Genomic DNA, 23,535 nt, shown 5'->3' with positions numbered 1-23,535 from the left:
TGTTTTGCTGTGTGTTATGGGCGCAAAGACATACGGGCTGCTACGTAGTTTATTAACCCCTGAAAAGCCAGCAAACAAAACATTCAAACAAATAGTGGACACACTCCAAGACCATTTAAGCCCCAGACCACTGCTCATAGCCGAAAGATTTAAATTCCATAAATGGAACCAGAGCAAAAATGAAAGCATTTCTGAATATTTGGCAAAGTTGCGCAAATTATCAGAACATTGCCAATTTGGAGTGGGCTTATCAGACGCATTCAGAGACAGATTTGTGTGTGGCGTGCAAAATGAAAGCACACAAAAGAAGCTCTTGTCTGAAAAAGATCTCACCTTGGAGAAGACTTTAAGTATTGCAATGTCAATGGAAGCAGCAGCACGTGGCGCTTCAGAAATTCAACAAAAATCCCTGGAATATTCCACTAACAAAATGTCACTGAAACAAGAAAAGAAGTGCTATCGCTGTGGTAAAATGTCACATGACCACAATGACTGTTGGTTTAAAGACAAAGATTGCAGACAATGTGGCAAACGAGGGCACATTAAAAGGGTCTGCAAAGCAAAGAAGCAGAAAACTGATACAAAGGCACACCAAGTGACTGAAAACAAGAAACCTTTCAAAGATAGATACAAGAAGGTACACTACGTGACTGGAGACAGTTCAGATAAAGAAAAAAGTGACACAGACTCAGAGGAAGAGGATCTGGCTTGTCTAAAACTACACAGTGTGAAAGAAACAGAGGATCACAGAATAATATGGGTTACTCCAGAAGTGGCAGGAGTTAGGCTGAAAATGGAGTTGGACACAGACTCAGCTTTAACAGTGATCTCTGTGCATGACTACAAACGAATGGAGAATAAGGAAATGGCAGACCAATTAAACTCATACTTTGGTTCTGTATTCACAAAGGAGGACACAAATAACCTCCCAGGAATATCGGCAAACATAGGGACTAATGAGAGGGAGGAGCTGACAGAAATTAGTATCTCTAGGGATATGGTGTTGGGTAAGTTGAGGGGACTGAAGGCCGACAAATCCCCGGGGCCTGATAAACTACATCCTAGGGTACTTAAGGAGGTGGCCCTGGAGATAGCAGATGCTCTAAGGATCATCTTCCGGAACTCCATTGACTCGGGAACAGTACCCGTGGATTGGAGGGTAGCTAATGTTACCCCAATATTTAAAAAGGGGGGTAGAGAGAAAGCAGGGAATTATAGACCAGTAAGCCTTACATCGGTTGTGGGCAAAATGCTAGAGTCCATTATTAAGGATAAAATAGCGGAGCACTTGACAAATGGGGAAAGGATCGGACAGAGTCAACATGGATTTACAAAGGGTAAATCGTGTTTGACTAATCTGCTGGAATTTTTTGAGGAAGTAACTGGTAAAATAGATGGGGGAGAGCCAGTGGATGTGGTGTACCTTGACTTCCAGAAAGCCTTCGATAAGGTTCCACACAAAAGATTATCATGCAAAATTAAGGCTCATGGGATTGGTGGCAAAGTATTAACGTGGATAGAGAACTGGCTGGCGGATAGAAAACAGAGAGTTGGAATAAACGGCTCGTTTTCGGAGTGGCAGGCAGTGACCAGCGGGGTGCCGCAAGGATCTGTCCTGGGACCCCAGCTGTTCACAATATATATAAATGATCTGGATCAGGGAATTGGATGCAATATTTCCAAATTCGCTGACGACACTAAACTAGGAGCAGGGGTGGGCTCTGATGAGGATGTCAGGAGGCTACAGTGCGATTTGGACAGGTTGGGGGAATGGGCGGATACGTGGCAGATGCACTATAATGTGGATAAATGCGAGGTTATCCACTTTGGGGGTAAAAACAGGAGGGTAGATTATTATCTAAATGGCAATAGATTGGGAGATGGGGAAGTGCAGAGGGACCTGGGTGTTCTTGTGCACCAGTCACTGAAGGAGAGCATGCAGGTGCAACAGGCGATTAAGAAGGCAAATGGTATGTTGGCCTTCATATCAAGGGGGTTCGAGTATAGGAATAGGGATACCTTACTACAGCTGTACAAGGTGCTGGTGAGACCGCATCTGGAGTATTGTGTACAGTTTTGGTCGCCCCATCTGCGGAAGGATGTTCTTGCCATGGAAAGAGTGCAGCGGCGATTCACCAGGCTGATACCTGGAATGGCGGGAATGACCTACGAGGAGAGATTGAATAGTTTGGGCTTGTACTCACTGGAGTTTAGAAGATTGAGAGGGGATCTCATCGAAACATATAAAATTATGGCAGGCCTGGACAGGCTGAATTCAGAGAGAATGTTTCCAATGGCAGGGGAGCACAGAACCAGGGGCCACAGTCTAAAAATAGCGGGCAAATCATTTAAAACAGAGATGAGGAAGAATTTCTTCACTCAAAGAGTGGTGAGCCTGTGGAATTCCCTGCCACAGAGGGCTGCGAAGGCTAATTCAATAAATATTTTCAAGAGAGAATTGGATATATTTCTGAAGGCTAAGGGGATTAAGGGTTACGGAGAAAAGGCGGGGACGGGGTACTGAACTGGTAAGATCAGCTAAGATCTCAGACGAAGATCAGCCATGATCTCATTGAATGGCGGAGCAGGCTCGAAGGGCCGAATGGCCTACTCCTGTTCCTATCTCTATGTTTCTATGTTAACAGTGATCTCTGTACATGACTACAAACGACTGTTTTCACACATACCACTAAGGCCAGCTAAAGTACTGTTAAAGACATACACAGGACAAAGAGTGTGCCCCAAAGGTAAAATAAAAGCGACAGTGACATACAAAGAAAAAAAAATACCGCAATTGAACCTCTATGTAGTGGAAAATGGAGGACCACCATTGCTGGGACGCAAATGGTTCAGGAAAATACAGTTGGATTGGCACACCATCCAAGCACTGTTTGTGTCAGCAAAGGAGGACAGCAACGCCACTCCTGAGAGACTGTCACAAATACTCTCTGACTCTCAGGAACTGTTCAAGAAGGGAATAGGAACACTTAAGGGCATGAAAGCAAAAATTAAAGATTGAGGAGAACGCAAATCCAAAGTTCCACAAGGCCAGACCAGTGCCTCATGCAATTCGCCCTTCAGTAGAAGCAGAGCTGGAGAACTTGGAGCAGTTAGGGGTCCTGTCCAAGGTGGATTGGAGTGAATGGGCCACACCTATAGTTCCAGTGATGAAGAAAACCTCCAGCACAAAACCAGGAAAGCCAAGAAAAGTGTGCATCTGCGGAGACTTTAAAGTGACTGTTAACCCAGTCCTCCACACAGTACAGTACCCATTGCCTCGCATTGAGGACATCTTTGCTTCCCTGTCAAGAGGGGAATGCTTCACAAAGATTGACGCCTATCTCCAAATGGAAATTGATGATGCATCAAAGAAGTACCTGACAATAAATACGCACAAAGGCCTTTACCAGTACAATCGGCTGGTACTCGGAATAGCATCAGCTCCTGCAATCTGGCAAAGGGCAATGGACCAAGTCCTGCAGGGGATTCCAGGTACTCAGTGTTATCTTGATGACATCATCATTACTGGCAAGAATGACAACGACCGCCTTTCCAACCTCGAACAGGTGCTCATCAGGTTACGGGAGTATGGGCTCCGAGCGAACCGAGACAAGTGTGAGTTTTTCAAAAAGGAAATCTCATACTGTGGACATGTGATTGACAAGGACGGTTTACACAAGTCTCCAGATAAGATTGAAGCTGTGATTAATGCACCAACACCTGAAAATGTGTCTCAGTTGAGATCATATCTTGGACTGGTGAACTACTATCACAAGTTCTTGCCCAATCTATCCACAGTGTTACATCCACTAAATGCACTGCTACAGACAGGGTCACAATGGAAGTGGAGTGACAGCTGTGAACAAGCTTTTCAAGAGAGTAAAAGACTCATTACTTCAGAAAAGGTGCTAGCTCACTTTGACCCATCCTTACCTATTCGACTGGCATGTGATGCTTCACCCCATGGCATTGGTGCCGTGTTGTCACATAAGTTCCCAGACGGCTCAGAAAGAACAATAGCCTTTGCGTCAAGATCATTGACTACAGCTGAACGCAATTATGCACAGATTGACCGAGAGGCCCTCAGCCTTGTGTGGGGAGTCAAGAAATTCAACCACTACTTGTATGGTCAATAGTTTACACTGTTAACTGACCACCAGCCTCTCGTTTCAATCTTCAACCCAAGGAAGGGCGTTCCAGTGATGACGGCACAACGGCTACAGCAATGGTCACTCTTCCTAGGGGCTCACCTGTATGATATTGAATACAAGGGGACCAAGCAACATGGCAATGCCGATGGTTTGTCACGTTTACCACTGCCGACCTCAGAGAGAACTACAACAGTTGACTCAGCCGAGGTATTTCACACAACAATAGGCTGGTTATGCTTAGAGTGGATAAGCCACCTGGTCCAGATGGCTTGCATCCCAGGTTATTAAGGGAATTGGGGGAGGAGGTAGTGGAAGGTTGCCATTATTTTCCAACCTTCCCTAGATGCGGGGGAGGTGCCTGAGGATTGGAAAGTTGCAACTGTGACACCATTGTTCAAGAAAGGGTGTAAGGACAATTCTAGTAACTATAAGCCGGTCAGTTTAACATCAGTGGTGGGTAAAATTTTAGAAACAATAATCAAGGAAAAAATTAACGGGCACTTGGAGAGGTTTAAGCTAATTAAGGAGAGGCAACACGGATTTGTAAAAGGCAGATTGTGTTTGACTAATCTAATTGAATTTTTTGATGAAGTAACAGGGAGGATTGATGAAAGGAATGCAATGGGTGTTGTCTACATGGATTTTCAGAAGGCGTTTGACAAAGTACCGCAGAGAAGGCTGGTTAGCAAAATTGAGGCTCATGGAATAGGTGGGTCAGTGGCAGCTTGAATAAGGAATTGGCTTAAGGACAGAAAACAGCGAGTTGTGGTAAATGGCTGTTTTTCAGACTGGAGGATGGTAGACAGTGGTGTTCCCCAAGGGTCAGTGCTGGGGCCACTGCTTTTTTTGATATATATAAATGACCTGGATATTGGAATACAGAGTAGAATTTCTAAATTTGCCGATGACACTAAACTTGGGGGCGTGGCAAACAGTGATGATGATACCAATCGACTGCAACAGGACATAGAAAGGCTAGCAGAATGGGCAGACAAGTGGCAGATGGAATTTAATATAGAGAAGTGTGAGATGATGCATTTTGGCAGAAGAAACAGGGAGAGGCAATATACACTTAATGGCACAGTTTTAAAGAGTGTGCAGGGACAGAGGGACCTGGGAGTTAATGTGCATAGGTCCCTGAAGGCGGCGGGACATATTGAGAGAGTGGTTAACAAAGCATATGTGATCTTGGGTTTCATAAATAAAGGTATTGAGTACAAAAGTAGAGATGTTATGCTGATCCTTTATAAAGCACTGGTTAGGCCACAACTGGAGTATTGCGTCCAGTTCTGGTCACCACACTTTAGGAAGGATGTGAAGGCCCTTGAGAGGGTGCAGAGGAGATTTACCAGAAATGGTTCCGGGGATGGGGGATCTTAGCTACAAGGACAGGTTGGAGAAGCTGGATTTGTTTTCATTAGAGCAAAGGAGGTTGCAGGGTGATTTGATGGAGGTGTACAAGATTATGACGGATTTGGATAGGCTAGACAGGGAAAGGCTGTTCCCACTAGTTGATGGTACCAGGACTAGGGGACACAGATTTAAGGTTTTGGGCAAGAGATACAGGAGGGACGTGAGGAAAAACTTTTTTACACAGCGAGTGGTGAGGACCTGGAACTCGCTGCCGACGGAAGTGGTGGAAGCGGAGACACTCAATGTTTTCAAGGGGAGACTGGATAGGCACTTGAGGGAAATAAACTTGCAGGGCTACGGGGATAGAGCGGGGGAATGGGACTGACTGGATTGCTCTACAGAGAGCCGGCACGGACTCGATGGGCCAAATGGCCTCCTTCCATGCCGTTATGACTCTATGTGCTGGTATAGCTTGCAGCTGTACACCTCCATCACCTGACCCATAACAGTACTTGGTATGAGTGCAGAGCCAATGATAGCCAGTTCATTGCATGAAATGTCCCCATTCTGGATCTTCTGCCGCAAGTGCCATGTACAGGAAACTCTCTTTTAACCGGCAAAATTCAGGAGTAGGTTCAGGTAAGTTTTACTATATATTAGTGGCCGTGTAACCAGGGTTCCTGGATCTGTGGCCGTGTAACCGGGGTTCCTGCACCCTGTGGCCGCGCAACAGGGACTCCTGGATCTGTGGCCGTGTAACCGGGACTTCTGCACAAGTGCCGTGTAACCTGTGGCCGTGTACGGGGCTCTCGTACCTTGGTAAGTATATCTCTCTGTAATCCGGACTTTTTGATCAACCGGCACCACGCCGGTCCTGTCGTTGCCGGATAAAAAAGAGTTTCCTGTATGTGCTCTTTAAATGAACATTGTGGGGAAGACGCATCAAAAATCAGTTCCACCGGTAGAAAAATATGGTGCGACCTTCTACTTTATAATTCGCAACCATCTGCCTTGTCCAGCAGGACAGCAGTAGCTAATACAATTATGCAGCAGCGTGTGGCACTTTGAACCAGGTGCGTACCTGAAATAAAATGCTACTGCACAAATATATCGCCTTCCGAGCTAACACTCCCTCTGCATTTTTCATCTCTTCAAAAATGATTGCGAAAACAGTCTAACGGGTGCAATCATTCCGAGGCACGAGAGAGCTATTTGTGAACTAAAAACAAAACTACCACACAGAGGTAAGTTTAAACTTCATTTTCTTTAAGCAATGGGGCTGGTAGATTTTACTGGAATGATCAGGAATACGATTTTTGTGAGCCTTCCCTGGGGTATTACTTTAATTGCCTTGATTGTAGCGTAGTATTTGTAGTGTATGAAAACACTATAAAATCTCCACATAATTACTTCTGTACTATTGGGCTCCTTCACAATTACCATTAAGCTACTGCAGCATTACCATTTAATTACCCAGTTTTGACTATTCATGCTCTAGAAAATTGTTGTGGAATCACTACATAATTACTTTTGGTTCATAATTTACTTTCTTCATAATTGCCAGAGTCAATGATGAATGTCTATCCAGTCACCACATTTTCCCCATTCAGCTGCCGTGTTTTACGTGCTTAGGTTCTGCTTGGGTTGGTGACGAATCCCAACGTTTGTAGTGTTTATCTAAAGGTCATCAACACCTTCATTTTTTTGACAACAGGCATGAAATTGCTACTGCGATACTAGCGACTTGGTTATACGTAACAACCGTCGCAAGTGGTTTGCATCGTTACGTCAGAAAGGGCTGTTGCAGGTAATCCTTGGGATTCTGTGTCAATTCCCAATACACAGGCAGAAGACGAGCAGTAAAGCCTTACGCATCGTTTCTTTGGCCTGTGGAACTCACCCAAGTAGTATCATTTCCTCGAACTCATGTCACCTGTAAGCAGAAATACAAATGTGGAGTCAACCATCATCTGACGAACCAGACTTGTGGCATGCTTTAGGCTAAATTTTGGTCTTGACACGCCAGCTGAAATTCTCCAGCTATTCTGTGCTGTCATCATCATCATTGGAATTAATTTCACACTAAATCTGTCCTTGGTGTATTTAGTTCCAACTGCAAGTAAAGATGATGCACTTTGATCACTCTTCATCAGATATAGATTGGTAAGTTAATTTTGTATGGTTTGGACTCCTTACCTAAGGAAGGATATACTTGCCTTGGAGGCGGTGCAACGAAGGCACTAGATTGATTCTTGGGATGAGAAAGTTGTTGTATGAGGAGAGATTGAGTAGAATGCCCCTATATTCTTCTGGAGTTTAGAGGAATGAGGGGTGATCTCATAGAAATGTATAAAATTCTTACAGGGTTTGACAGGCTGAGAGGCTGTTTCCTCTGGCTGGAAAGTTTAGAACTAGGAACCAGACGAGAGTCATATGGCCCCAATTTTAACTCCAGGCGGATTCCCAGCTCAGGCCTGAGTTCAAATTACAGTCGGGTCTCAATTATGTCATCGGGCTACAACATGCTTCTGTAAAGAAGGACCCGGTTGGCTGCGGGCGCGTGCCCTTGCTGCCTGCTCAGGACAGCAAGTTAAAACTGCAGCTGTTGTAATCATGGCAGCTTTCGGACAGGTAAGAGCCAGGGCGATTTTAACTGCCCACCCGCCAGGTTTCTGCTGAGTAAGGTTAAAATGGCCCCCATAGCCTCAGGATAAGGGGTCGACAATTTTGGACTGAGATGAGGTGAATTTTCTTCACTCAGAGGGTTGTGAATCTTTGTAATTCTCTACCCCAAAGGGCTGTGGATGCTCAGTCCTGAGTATATACACTAAGGGAATCATGGGATATGGGGGTAGGGCGGGAAAGTGGAGTTGAGGTAGAAGATCAGCCATGATCTTATTGAATGGCAGAGCAGGCTCGAGGGACCGCATGGCCTACTCCTGCTCCTATTTCTTATGTTCTTATGTACATCAGAAATTATCGTGTACAATTAGTGAAAGGTGAGTATTCCTTAGTTCTCGGTATTACTTGAATAGCCAGAAGCTGGTGATTTTTGTGGTGTCAGGAGCAGTGTTGGTGTGTGTCAGTCCCACTGTGATGTGCTTCAAATGGTCAGTCACCAAAGCTAAGCTGGGTTGCTCCTTCTTGTTTATAATTCTTGTACGTGAGTCAAAAAAAGTCCCATTTGCTGCACAAAGGCAAGTAACCGATGCCTTATTGCATGGCAGAGTGTGTGTGCTTGAATCTATCGCGAAGGTTTAGCATGAAATCTTTCCATAGATCGCCTGAGGTCTCAGAACACAGTAATGCTCAGTGATATCTTCTTGATCCTTTTACATGGAGTAATATGCATGTATGAGAATAACACACTCCATGCGCAACTGCAAGCAACTATTTTGTGTGCACGGTGAAGTGATGTTGGAGGAAGCTCACGCTGGTCCCATCTTCTTCCATTAAAACAATAAATGGGTTGAGTGCTGATGCAGAAGTCACACTGCCTGGGGCAAGATGCACTCTGTTGTTGCTCGGATGTGTAATAAAACATAAATATGTCATGCACAGTGTCTGATTTTGCCACTAGATTGTAGAAAATGTTGCTTAATGTTTAGGGAAACCAGCTCTCTGGAGCATTATTCTGCCCATGACTGTTAAATCAATGCAGTGAACACAGTGCAATGAGACTTAACTTGTAAAACCAAATACTAACCCGCAGTTGGCGCCAAAAGGCTTGTAGAAGCATGTTACTCTCCAGCACTAGTACCAAGCAATAAAGCCTGTGTCCTCGTTTGTTAACCAGGCAGTTTAAATGTCAAATGATGCAAGATTCTGGAGCACTTCAGCGCTTACCTTAATTTTTGTGTCCTCATTACGGGCACGGAATGACTCTTGGGAGGTGTGCTTCTGCAAACTCAGAGCGCTTTGCAGACCATAAAGTAGGCTAAAGATAAAGGAAGACTTCCCTGATGGTTTAAAGGGATCATGTAACATTCCAGTTAACTTGCCTTTCTGTTGCCCTGTTAAGGCAATTAGGACCTTGCCCTTTTCAGCTTCTGAATGGACTCTGCACACAAGATTATAAGCTTGCCCTCATTGTTTCGTACACTTTTTTCAAATGAGTGGATACCTCATGTGGTACTAGTGTTAAATTATTTGTGTCCAGGGGACAAGTGCAGCTTGCTACCCGGCTTCAAATAGTTTGTTCTGATATTTCACAGGATGTTCAGTGCATACAAAGCAATTGAGGGATTTCTGTGTTCTGTTCTTTCCTGTGGTTGTAAATTCAAGGCTGTTTGCGTTTCTCATTCCTTTATTTAGAAATGTTTCCTTCTCTTTATTTTATCTTAAGTGATGTGCTAGCTTGGCTCAGCTGGTAGCATTCTTGCAGTTGGCTCAGAAGAGTGTGGGTTCAAGTCCTACTGTAGGATTTGACTGTAATACCTTATGCTGCTAATCCAAGATTGTGCTGCACCATTAGAATTGATGAGACATTAAAACAACAGCGCTGCCTTCTTGCTTAGGTGAGTGCTTGCTGTGCGCAAAATGGCTCCCATGTTCACCTAGGCAACAACAGTAAATAAATTCATTGTACGAAAGTATTGGAAGAGATGTAATAAAGCGTTGTATAACAGCAAGGCGTTTCTTTTTCGATAGTTGTAGAAAAAAAGCCTAAAACAGTCAAAGGTAGTTATTATGATGCCATGCTTTACCATCTATATATCATAGAATTCTAAGTCAGTACTTTTGAGTGCACTGAAAACCATTTTTAGTTCATATCAGGCTGATCCATGAGGAAATGTCTCAAACAAATGTTATTGGGCTGTATGGACAGGTTGGGTGATTGGGCAGATGCATGGCAGATGCAGTATAATGTGGATAAATGCGAGGTTATCCACTTTGGTGGCAAAAACAGGAAGACAGCTTATTATCTGAATGGCAAAAGATTGGGAGAAGGGGAAATGCAACGAGACCTGGGTGTCCTTGTGCACCAGTCGCTGAAGGTAAGCATGCAGGTGCAGCAGGCGGTTAAGAAGGCAAATGGTATGTTGGCCTTCATATCGAGTACAGGAGCAAGGATGGCTTGCTGCAGTTGTACAGGGCCTTGGTGAGACCACACCTTGAGTATTGTGTGCAGTTTTGGCCGCCTTATCTGAGGAAGGATGTTCTTGCCATGGAGGGAGTGCAGCGAAGATTCACCAGACTGATACCTGGGATGGCAGGAATGATGTATGAAGAGAGATTGAATCGATTAGGCTTATATTCGCTAGAGTTTAGAAGAATGAGAGGGGATCTCATTGAAACTTATAAAATTCTAACAGGACTAGACAGACTAGATGCAGGAAGGATGTTCCCGATGGCGAGGGAGTCCAGAACCAGGGGTCACAGTCTAAGGATAAGGGGTAAGCCATTTAGGACTGAGATGAGGAGGAATTTCTTCACCCAGAGAGTGGTGAACCTGTGGAATTCACTACTACAGAAGGCAGTTGAGGCCAACTTATTAAATATATTCAAGAAGGAGTTAGATATATTTCTTAAGGCTAAAGGGATCAAGGTATATGGGGAGAAAGCAGGGACAGGGCACTGAATTTGAATGATCAGCCATGATCTCATTAAATGGCGGAACAGGCTCGAGGGGCCGAATGGCCTACTCCTGCTCCTATCTCTATGTTTCTATGGTGGTAGTATCCAAACCATGGCCCTGGTATTGCTCCCTTTTGCGCCCAGGGAAGGGTCTCAGGGTCCCACGAGTGAGTGGCTGCAGGCTGTTCAAAGTAACCCTGGTGGATTGGGTTCCCTGGGCATCCCCCAATGCAGGCAGAGTACTTGCACCTAGAGAAACTGCAACCTAGGGGACAGCCATGAAAATGAGTTGGGAGGTCCTAATGGGACCTTGCATCTCATTGTCCTGCAGGTGGGCACCCGAAGACAGGATTAGCATTACAGCTTGTGCCTGGTGTTCTCAGATCAGAGGATCTAAGAGGGACTAGCAGCAATGCCAGGGAGGTCTAAAAGAATTAAGTGGCAACTATTTTCAAGGTCCACAATGGGTCCTTGGGATTGGAGGCCTTTTGGACAGCTATTTTTCCTTGAGAACCCTGCTCTAACATGACAGAACTGATATGTTTCCTGCTTAGTCATTCATTCTGATGGTCAAAAGTCCTGTTAAAAATGTCTTCTGCAGGATCTCAGAGCCCTGAATAGTGTTCTGTTTTACCAGTGAATCTCCTCAATGTTAAACGCAATGAGTTGGAAGATATGGTGGAAGTTGCTCATTAATGTGGTGAGGGATAGTGAAGTAAGTGAGTTGTGATAAAGTGTTCTTGATCAGTTCATTGGAAATTTAAACCAATCAAAAAAGCGAAACAATTAAAAAAAAATGCTACAGACACTTTTAAAGTGTGAAGTATGCAGGAGTTCTAATTAATGATGGGGAAAGTATATCTAAATTTCAAATATGTGGTCCTGGTAGGTGGGGCTCCCTGCTGACACTGCCATGTCAGAAGATTACCCCTTCAGTATATGTGGGGGTGAATTTTATGATTTGGCCCTCCCAGCACAATGCTTGGTGCATTGGGACATATAACAACAACTTGCATTAATATAACTCCTTTAATGGGGAAAACATCCCAAGGCACTTCACAGAAGCGTAGTCACACAAAAATTGACACCGGGCCACAGAATGAGATAGTAGGAGGGACGACTAAATACTTGGTCAAAGAGGTAGGTTTGAAGGAGGGTCTTAATGGAGGAAAGAGAGATACGGAGGGAATTTCAGACCTTATGGACTAGATGGCTGAAGGCACGGCCATCAATGGTGGGGTGAAGTGAGTGGGGGAAATACATTGTTGATGCTTTCCTCTCCCTAACCTGGGAACACTGAAATCAGTTATAGTCCTTCCATTGACAGCCAGCGGAGACTGATTACGTCAGCAAGGGACCAGGGTTGAAATTAAGACCTGCCAAGTCTTTCTGGCTCAGAGCCTTTGATCAGCAGGGTATGCACCAGTGAGTTTTTGCAACACGATGTTCACCCCTCGGAATTTATTTGGAAAGCCATCTTTACATACAGGTGTCAGCTGTGGCTCTGTGGTAGCACTCTCAGCACAGAGGGTCAGAAGGTTGCAGGTTGAAGCCCCACTCCGGAGACTTGAGCACATAATCTAAGGCTGACACTTCTGTGCAGCACTGAGGGAGTGATGCACTGTTGGAGGTGTCATCTTTCAGATGAGACGTTAAACCAACTTGCCCTGTCATGTGGACGCAAAAGATCCCACGGCACTATTCAAAGAAGAGCAGAGGAGTTTTCCTGGGTGTCCTGGCCAACATTTACCCCCTCAACCAACACCTAAAAACAGATGATCTGGTCATTTGTGTAATTGTTGTTCATGGGACCTTGCTGTGCGCAAATTGTCTGTCACATTACAACAGTGACTATGCTTCAAAAGTACTTCATTGGCTGTAAAGTTCTTTGGGACATTCTGAGGTTGTGAAAGGCACTATATAAATGCAAGTTCTTTCTTTTTTTTCTTTCTGGGTTTCCTTCTGGAGACAAAGGTAGATTCCCTAATCTCATTTCATCAGTATCCTTAGCTATTAAAGAGAAGAGATACACATCCTATCTGTCTCAGATGGATTGGAATCTATGGGGGCGATTTTGCCAGCTCTGGGGAGGTGGGTTTGGAGGCGGGACTGCCAGGAAAATGACAGAATCTGGGGGCGGGTACTCATCCCAACCCACCTCCATGCCATCTTCCCAGGAGGCGGGTACCTGACCCATGCCGGGGTCCCGTCTCCTCGAGGCGGGAAGGGGATTAGTGCCAATTTACTGCCTGTTAGCAGGTAGTTAACAGGCAGTTTTTTGGAGATTCTGAATTTTCAGCCCTGAAGTGCGGGCTTCCCGACGGCTCCGAACCTCGCCAGGGTCTGCAGGGGTCGGAGGGGCCGAGATGTCCGGTGTGCAGGTGAGTGATGAGTGCAAGTGTGGAGAGGTAAGTGTGTGAGGTGTGTGTAAAGTGTTTCAATAAGTTTTACTTACCTTTACTTCTTCCTGCAGGCTTCCTCCCTTCAGGTCTCAGGAGTCCCTCAGCTCCCCAGCACAGAAAGCAGAATGGCCGCTGAACTGTCAAAAGCTGCAGCCTTCTGCTTTCTGCTCAGGAGAGCTCTCTAACTGAGCCTGAGGTAAAGGACTCACCTTAGAGGACAGATTGTCAGTGTTTGACCGCTTCACAGAGCCGTCAAATGAGACACAAACCGATCTTTGAGGCAAAAACATTAGTCTGGTTAAAAGTTAAAGAGAAATAATATCTTGAAACACTCAAAATATTCACGATAAAACACCCTTTCCTTGACAAAGGAGAAAGCATAGAATCATAGAATAGTACAGCACAGAAGGAGGCCATTCGGCCCATCGAGTCTGCGCCGGCTCTTTCAAAGAGCAATTCAGTTAGTCCCACTCTCCCGCTCTTTCCCCATATCCCTGAAATTTTTCTCCTTTAAGTATCTATCCAATTCCCTTTTGAAGGCTATTATTGAATCTGTTTCCCCCACCCTATCAGGCAGTGCATTCCAAATCCTAACCACTCGTTGTGTAAATTTTTTTTTCCTCATGTCACCTCTGGTTCTTTTGCCAATCACCTTAAAGCTGTGCCCTTTGGTTATCGACCCATCAGCCATTGGAAACAGTTTCTGTTTATCTACAGTGAGGTGCTCACTTTCAATCATCCAGCAGGCAGCTTAACTTTTTGCCTGAGAACTGGAAAACTAGGAGAAAATCATAATTGCCCTGAGCCATGAGACATTATTTTGAAACCTTGTCTCCTGGTAAATTCTGAGAGTTGGAAAATAGAGTACATTGGATTACAATTAATTAACCTGTTGTAAAGCCCTTTTGAAAAGGTTTTGCACATTGAGTAATACAAAATAACATACATGCTGCTAACAATCAGTTGCCACTGTAAAAGCCTATTTTCACGCCTCATCGTATAAGGTAGCTTGAGATACAGAATGGGACACCTTTGTGCATCCACCAGCATTCAAATGAGCCACAGGGGGCTCATCTCACCAGAAGTGTTGTGAACATTCTTAAACACAACATGTGCCCATTTCCCCTGTGTGCTACTTAAGTAGTGGTACAGCAGGCATATCTGTTATTCTCAAATTGATTTACATAAATAAACTTACACAGCTTTAGGCTATTGATTCTCTGCGGAGCCGAAGCATTGGTAAGCATTCTACCAATGAGCAGAATATTATGAAAGGGAAACACATGTTTCTCATTGGAGTCCAATTTAATGGAAGCATTGCAAAAGAATGCCATAACTCCAACTAGGCTGACCTTTGTTATCCATCCAACAGCACATCAGAGTGTCTGGATTTGGAAAGAAGCACCCCAAAATTCTGTACCTTGATGTCCTGAAAATTTGCAATCTGGGCAGGTAGGTTGTGATTGTACAATTGGGATCTCACCAGCCGTGGGACTCCATCACTGATGCTGCTGACGTCTGCAGAAGTCAGGCGGAGCCTTCCTGAGCAGGCCTTTGGCAGTGTGGAGGTGCCTTTGTGGCAATAACCAGTTTCTTCAGCTCTCTCTCTCTCTCTGTCTCTCTCATCCCCTCTCTCTTGCCCAGTGTCCCACGGGAACGGTGCCCAGCGTCGGGGATTCCCCGGACGTGATCGCGGTGGGGCGAGGTGGAGTGGAACCTGTGGTGTATGTAACCTGTACCACCTTAAGAGACTACCTTAAGAGATGGACTACTTTCTCTTGGCTACTGTATATTGTAGTACCGGTGGTGACCACACCGGTATATAAACTCTGTGTAGTAATTTGCTAAGCAGTTCAGCCCTGACCTTCGATTAGTAAAGACCTGTTTAAGTTATTCTTGTTGTCTGTGTCCAGTGATTTAGAATAAGCATATCTGGGACACTCAGACTCAACAGTGGCGACGAGTCCGATCTTACCCTGCGGCAGTTTTGCATCCAAGGCAGCTTCGTCCTCAGAACGGGCGTCGAGAAGAGGCATCCGCCCTCATCAGCCTGCTGAGCACCGCATCGCACGGGAGGCATCGAGAACCCGGGTTGAAATTACTGACCACGAAGTCCTCCATCAGCGACAGGCAGTGATCATCCTTCTACCACGGTGGTGGGTAAGCCGATCTAGCGACACGGGCAGAAAGTCGGCCGCGTTGTCAGTGGAGAAGGGGAGGGAAACCGGAGGAAAAAGGGCGGAGAACTCGACCGCAGCCAGTGTAAAGGGCCGGGCTGCAATCGGGGCCGAGAGGCACAGCGACAAGGGCAGCGTTAATGCCACGAGAACCGCGGAGAACTCGACCGCAGCCGGTGTAAAGGGCCGGGCTGCAATCGGGGCTGAGAGGCGCAGCAACAAGGGAAGCGTTAATGCTCACGAGAACCGCGGGGGAACAAAAGCAGCGTCGGGGAAATTAAGAACCACTGGGAGGCGAGAACGGCAACAGCGCGGTAATCGCCATTGTAGCCAGCGGGGGAAGAAGACCAGCGCGGGAAGCCGCCATTGTAGTCGGCGGGGGAAGAAGACAAGCGCGGGAAAAGCCACCAAGCGCGGGAAGCTGCCATTTTAGTAGGCGGGGGAAGAAGACAAGCACGGGAAGCCGCTATTTTGGGAAAATAAAATATTTAAAGAAACTCTCAAGGATGCCTAAACACGGTAACATCACTGCTTTTGATAGCGATGTTGAAGATTGGGCCACGTATGTAGAACGCATTGGAGTTTATTGTACAGCAAATGAGGTACCAGATGATAAGAAAGCAATAACCTTATTAAACTCAATGGGTGCGAAGACGTACTGGTTATTGAGGCACCTTGTAACACCAGATAAACCAGCGGATCAGACTTTCGCGAATATTGTTACTATCCTGCAAGAACATTTAAACCCCACGCCGCTGCTGATAGCGGAACAATTCAAATTTTACAGAAGAACGCAGCTGAAAGAGGAAAGCAACGCTGAATTCTTAATTGAACTGCGCAAGCTATCAAAGTACTGTCAGTTTGGTACAGGACTAGCAGACACTCTGAGAGATAAATTCATGTGTGGATAACTAAAAGAAGGAACTCAAAAGCGACTGCTAGAGGAAAAGGACCTTACGCTTGATAAAGCTGTCACCATTGCAGCATCGCATGAGGCCACAGCAAGAGGCACCGCGGAAATGCAGCTAAGGTCATCGGAACTCAGCACCAATCGAATGGCATTGGGTGCAGTAAAGTGTTATCGTTGCGGAAGGACAACGCACGATCAGAACCAGTGCTGGTTCAAAAATCAGGAATGCAGAAAATGTGGCAGGCTAGGTCACATAGCTAAAGTATGCCGGTCAGGAAAGAAGACCAGCAACAAAAAGTCACCGCAGGAAAAGTGCAAAAAGGTACACAAGGTGACAGAGAACAGTTCGGATGAACAGAAGACGGATTCAGACTCCAGCAGTAAGGAACTGGGTTGTCTAAGAATACATAATGTGGGTAACACAGCAGACCACCAAACTATCTGGGTCACACTTCAGATAGCAGGAGTCCAAGTGAAGATGGAATTGGACACTGGATCGGCATTGACGGTCATGAATAAGCAAGATTACAAAAGGTTATTTCCACACATTCCCCTAAGGGATACGGAGATTGTATTGAAAACATACACGGGGCAAAGAGTATACCCCATCGGAAAGATAAAGGTAAAGGTGGTCCACAAGGGTAAAGAAAGCCGAGGAATGGACTTATATGTGTTACCTGAGGGAGGTCCACCACTACTGGGACGGGAATGGATCAGGAGAATAAATATGGACTGGCATTCCTTAAAAGCACTAACTGTAGATTCCGGTAAAAAGGACGATGTCAAACCTAAACGACTGTCCAGAATATTGGACGATGCTAAAGAGGTGTTCCAGCAGGGACTGGGAACACTGAAAGGAATTACAGCAAACATCAAGGTTGAAGAAGATGCAAACCCGAAATTTTTCAAAGCTAGACCGGTACCTTATGCGATACGACCTGCTGTGGAAGCTGAGCTGGAGGGACTAGAACGTTCCGGAGTACTGTCAAAGGTGGACTGGAGTGAATGGGCTACGCCCATTGTTCCCGTCATGAAGCGTTCATCGAGTAACAAGCCGGGGGAACCGGGGAAGGTTCGCATCTGTGGCGATTTCAAGATCACTGTTAATCCGGTGCTTCACACGGTGCAATATCCGCTTCCACGGATTGAGGATATCTTCGCTTCGTTGTCTGGCGGGAAACACTTCACCAAGATAGACCTGGCGCAGGCGTACTTACAGATGGAAGTTGATGAAGCGTCACGCCAGTATCTCACGATCAACACGCATAAGGGCTTATATCGGTATAATAGACTGGTTTTTGGAGTGGCATCGGCTCCAGCGATTTGGCAAAGGGCCATGGAGCAGGTATTACAGGGAATTCCAGGCACACAATGCTACCTGGACGACATTCTGATTACAGGAGATGATGATGAGGAACACCTTACAAATTTGGAACAGGTGCTCACCAGATTGAAAGAATATGGACTTCGAGTTAATCGGCAGAAATGTGAGTTCTTTCAGAAGCAAATCTCGTACTGTGGTCACGTCATTGACCAGGAGGGGCTTCACAAGTCACCTGACAAGATCGAAGCTGTTGTGAAGGCTCCCGCTCCGGAAAATGTATCCCAGTTGAGGTCGTTCCTAGGGTTGATTAACTATTACCATAAGTTTCTGCCAAATTTATCCACGGTGCTACACCCGCTGAACGCTCTTTTGCAGAAGGGAGTGCCATGGAAGTGGAGCGAGGACTGTAAGCGGGCCTTTCACAAAGGCAAGGCATTGATCACCTCTAAGGAAGTGTTGGCTCACTTTAACCCAACGCTGCCTATTCGTTTAGCTTGTGATGCTTCTCCATATGGTATTGGGGCAGTGCTCTCACATAAGTTGCCAAATGGCTTGGAAAGACCAGTCGCGTTCGCATCCAGATCATTGACCTCCGCTGAGCGCAACTATGCTCAGATAGATAGGGAGGCTCTCAGCCTTGTGCGGGGAGTAAAAAAATTTAATCATTACCTGCAAGGGCAAAAGTTTACGCTGCTGACAGACCACCAGCCGTTGGTTTCCATTTTTAACCCTAAGAAGGGTGTTTCGGTGATGACAGCGCAGAGGCTCCAGAGATGGTCCCTTTTCCTAGGGGCACATCAATATCAGATCGAATTCAAAGGTACAAAGCAACATGGTAATGCTGATGGGCTGTTGCACCTGCCACTACCTACAGTGGAAGAGGCACCGACAGTTGACCCTGTTGAGTTATTTCACTCGACCATCATCGAATGTTTACCAGTCACCAATGCAAGTATTGAGAGAGAAACCAGGGATGACCCGACACTGTCTCGGGTCTACGAATTGACAGTGAAGGGATGGCCAGCTCATGGTGAACCACTGTTACCGGCATTCTCAGCCAGACGAGAACAGCTGTCCGTCTGTCAAGGAACATTGATGTATGGAACAAGGGTGATTATTCCTCCTAAATTAAGGGAGAGAGTTCTAAAGGAACTGCATGAAGGTCATCTGGGGGGAGTCAAGATGAAAAGCCTTGCTAGGGCTTATGTGTGGTGGCCAGGTATCGACCAACAAATAGAGGATCTGACTAAAAGCTGCTCAGGGTGCCAAAAAGTTCAAAATGCACCTCCAATTGCACCGCTGCATCCATGGGAATGGCCTTCAACCCCATGGCAACGTGTACATATTGACTTCGCAGGTCCATTCATGGACTCCATGTTTTTAATTGCGGTAGACGCACATTCTAAATGGCCAGAAGTGATTAAGATGGCGACCACTACCTCGGAAAAGATGATCGCAGTTCTAAGAACGATATTCGCAAGAAATGGATTGCCAGAACAAATATGTTCAGACAACGGACCGCAGTTCGTGTCAGAAGAATTCCAGAAATTCATGAAGAAGAATGGGGTGAAACATTATACCTCTACCCCATATCATCCGGCTACAAATGGGTTGGCTGAGAGATTTGTACAAACATTCAAAAAGGGGTTAAAGGCCATGAGCGAAGACCAGATTCCACTACAACACAAGGTGGACAATTTCCTAATGGCATATCGAAACGCCACTCATGCAGTGACAAATCAAAGCCCTGCCATGATGTTCTATAACAGGAGGTTGCGGTCCAGGTTGGACTTGTTAAAACCAAATGTGCGGAGGGAAGTCGAAAACAAACAGTTCCAGCATATAAATAACAAGACCACTCGGAGTTTCGAAATAGGACAACCAGTGTTAGCCCGGGACTATAAGAATGAGAAATGGCAATCTGGAACAATTCATGCCAGACAAGGACCCCTGATGTACACGGTGGATATTGGTGAAAACGTAATACGACGTCATGCTGACCAACTTGTAGAATCGAGAACAAGGGTCGAACCCATGACTACGACAGAGACACCAGTGGAAGAAGTTAGTGAACCTGAAGCATCTACCTCAGACGCCAATGTACCTGATGATGTCCAATCCATAAGAGATCAACTAGATGAGTCACCCCAGCAACGAGAATCAGAGACCCCTGAAAGGCGTTATCCAACTCGGATCAGGAGGCCTCCTCAGAGACTGAATCTTTGAACAGTTTTGCATGAAGTTGTATAAATGTTATCCATGTTATGTTTAAATTGGGATGTACACTGTTAAGCTAAAAAGGGAGGAATTGTGGTGTATGTAACCTGTACCACCTTAAGAGACTACCTTAAGAGATGGACTTCTTTCTCTTGGCTACTGTATATTGTAGTACCGGTGGTGACCACACCGGTATATAAACTCTGTGTAGTAATTTGCTAAGCAGTTCAGCCCTGACCTTCGATTAGTAAAGACCTGTTTAAGTTATTCTTGTTGTCTGTGTCCAGTGATTTAGAATAAGCATATCTGGGACACTCAGACTCAACAGAACCCAGGGCAGGAGAAGCCAAAGGTCTCCTTTTGGGGCACGGGGGTGCAGTCTTGCTCTTTGAGGCCCACAATGCAACCTTATAAAAAAAAATTAAGTTAACTTACCTGGGCCTCTTCTGGCCCTAGATCCACTTTGTGGTACTTCTCCTATGCGCGACCCTCTTAAAACACAGGGTTAAAATCGAGTCGCGGTTGGAATGACTTCATCGGACCACAACTTCATCATTGTAATATGCCTGCCTGGGGCAAGAGCCTCACAGGCTGGCCAAAATGTGCCTGAAAAGAGGACGTGGATCTAGTGAGTAGCACACTGTTCCGATTTTAACTCTGCACGGCCCGTTCTGGTCGAGTGCCATGGGGGTTACAATCAGTCCAGGCCCAGGCTTTTGGGAGAGGCTGAAGCTTTAAACTTATAAAAAGACAATTCAGTGGATACATTTAATCAAGGTGAAGACTGTGATTTTTGATTTGTTTGAATTTCTTTATTTTAGACAGTAGAAATTTCATTCTCCCGGTACTTCCTTCACACTGCCCGGCTCAGCCTGCAATCTCCTACCCAGGAGGGAACTCTGTGACCCTCTGCCCTGCTCAGCGTAAGTCGTGCGCCACTCTGGTCATGTCGTGCGCACGACTTACGCTGAACAAAAAAACTTTCAGTTTTTAGAGGTTTTCAGTTTTCGGAAGTTCGGATAAAGGATAGTCTACCTGTACCATAATCGCTATGCTACCGTTCCCCAATAGTGCTCTGAACTATAAGAAAATAAACACACATTGCAAAATTTGTTTCTGTTTTCCTTTGAAACTCCCTTTATCTGAGCCTTTATTCTACTTTCTAAAAGTTGTTATTTAATGCTTATAGAAAGCCCATTAAATGCAGTGAAAAACAGTCACTAGTACCACATCAACAAAGCAAAAACAAAAGAACACACCTACAAAGAATTATTAACTAGCTTGAAACTGAAGATTTGCCAATATTGACATCTCTTGCAATAGTTATCAGCAGACCTCAGTGCAGAAATTGGCAAAAAAAAAATCTTCAGCATTTTATTTTCTGTTAGAAAGGAATTACATGAATACAAATACGGCAATTCCCCAAGTAACAAACAATGCTCTCGAGCTGCAGTGTGCTGATGAACTATAATTTCAAAAGCTGCCTTCTTTTCTTTATACAATCAAGGTTAAATGAGTTGGAAAAGTCTGTGCTGATGTAAATTGTACACGCTCTGTTAGAAGTGGCAGGCTCTTTGGGCTAAGTACCCTCGCTTCATGTTTTATTTAATTCACTTGGGTTTGCCTGGCATGTGGGTTCCACCAGCTCCTAATTGGCTTCTCTGGCCATTTCCCTTCTTTCACTTCCTAAGTCCTGCTCCTTAGAGGGGCTATCAATATAACAGAATTGATGAAATCTGTGTGATGAGGTATATGGGTTGGATCATCCTACCTTCTCAGTGGAAAGTTTCAAATTGATCAGAATAGTGATAAAGAGAGGTTATTTTCCATCTTTCGTTGGAACAAAGAAAATTGCAGGGTGATTTGATCGAGCCGTTTATAATTATTGAGGCATGTGTAAGCTTTTTATTTCGACTGGCATTAAATTGACAGCAAGACCAAGGGCTCAATTTTCATTGGGCTTGGAGGCGTGCGGGGGGTTAAAATCGCAAAAACTGGCGGGCGGGTGGGACCCGCCCCCCCCGGCCTGGTTCCCGACTCCGAACAATTTTAACTCAGTCGTGTCTGATGGTCCTGACTCCGTCCCGCATCCAACAGGCAGGACTGGTCTTTAAGGCCCTTAACAACCACTAAATGGCCTCTATAATCCTATTTTGAAAGGCCCTTGCGAATTTAACCCTTTTCCCACCTGAAACACGCCTGGTGGGAAACACGAATGTGAGACCTGGCGGGGGCACTATTGGATTGCTGGCTATCAGCTGCAGGTCAACCATTAAAGAGATTTGATCATGGTTTGCAGGTGGCAGGACTTAGTGGTCTCAGGTCTGGGGCAACTTTTAGAAGGCTTAACCACAGCTGTGGAAGATTGGAGCCTCACACCCATCTCCAGTGTGACCTCCTGGGAAACCCCTCTCGCCACCTTCACTCAGCGCTTCCTCAACGGAGGCATATACCAAAAGCATGGGAGCCATTCATTTCCTTCCCGTCTGGGCATTAGAGGAGATCGAGCACCAGCCGCGGCAGCAGCAGAACCAAGAGCAACAGCAGCACCAACAGCAGGAGCATCAACAGGAGCGGCAAGCTGCTAGTCACCCACCTGAAGATGCACAGGCCAGAAGGCGCCAGTGCGCAACAACATTGCTGCCTGGGATGCAAGGGACGCACTCATCCTGGCCAGATTTGCTTAGCCTAGTCAAACAAACACTTTTGCCTTGCAGCTTCTTACCAGAGCATTGACAATGGCCAAGAACCAGAGGATTCCTAGCACTCTGACCACCATACTGATAGTTGCAAGTATGCCTAAGCCCTCAATGTGGAACTCCCACTAGCGAAATGACGGACGATACAACTGCACCATTTGCCATCAGAAATTTTATGTACATTACCGAAGTGATGGCATTTTTGTAGTAAACACAAAATTGCACCCAAGTGACTACCCTTGTGACTATTTGTGCAGAATTTTCCTCTTACGCATGCTCCTACGTGATGCCTCCCCTGTGGCTTCAGCAGATGTGGAGGCCCTTGCTCACTTTGCTACTGCTCCTGTCTCGACACCTTTGGCGGGCGTCCTCTGGGGTGGCGAGCCTGTGAAGGCTTGTCAACAGTCTGCTGCTCCTGTGGCTGTGCAGGGGATGAAACGCCTACCTCACTTGGGTGTGGACTCCGGTGGGGCTCTGATCAAGGGCTCTGCAGTGGCATGGAAGTGTGAGCGCTTGGAGAGGAGCCCCCACTTCCTTGAGTTCTGCCACCAACCTCCCTCTCATGGGTCAGGTCCCCCTCAGCACCTGCAAGTGGCTGGAGAGCACCTTGCTGCACATCAGGGGGGCCATGGGGACCCGTATTTGCAATGGCAGTGCTACTCAGAAGGACTTCCATGAAGGTCTGGTTTCTCTGTTCAATAGATGCCCATCGCTCCTCAAGAGGT

The sequence above is a fragment of the Somniosus microcephalus genome, chromosome 1 (genome assembly GCF_052327205.1).
Source record: "Somniosus microcephalus isolate GS21.2 chromosome 1, FLI_Smic_1.0, whole genome shotgun sequence".
NCBI lineage: Eukaryota > Metazoa > Chordata > Chondrichthyes > Squaliformes > Somniosidae > Somniosus > Somniosus microcephalus.
This window is presented reverse-complemented; position numbering follows the sequence as displayed.